Below are 476 nucleotides of genomic sequence, written 5' to 3' on the forward strand. Positions count from 1 at the left end.
ACTCCTCCTGTTGAACCAACACCACAACCTCCTCCTGCAAAATCAGTTTCCAAAACTCCAACTCCCAAAAAGACCAAAATACTTTCATCAAGACCCCCTTCATCATCCTCAAAAATTTCTGCCAACACTTCATTGTTTGATTCGGACGAAGTAGAATCCGTCTACACTTCAAAATGGCAAAACAAGTCTGTAGTAAATGGAAAAATTATTGACCTTGTTGACATTAAACAAGGAGGATTCAACATTGAAGAAATGTTTGAACAACTTGGCTGGACCTCTTTCTTCAAAATCAATGAACCACAGTACCCACGTCTAGTAAGGGCCTTCTATGCCGCTTCAAAAGGATCTAAAGGAATGACAAATTTCAGTATGGTACTGAAAGGGGTTCATATGGAAATTAATCCCACCACTTTATGTCAAATACTTGACATACGTGATGAAGGAGCCCATTGCCTATCTGAGACATGGTATTCACA

Source organism: Cicer arietinum, chromosome 2 (genome assembly GCF_000331145.2).
Source record: "Cicer arietinum cultivar CDC Frontier isolate Library 1 chromosome 2, Cicar.CDCFrontier_v2.0, whole genome shotgun sequence".
NCBI lineage: Eukaryota > Viridiplantae > Streptophyta > Magnoliopsida > Fabales > Fabaceae > Cicer > Cicer arietinum.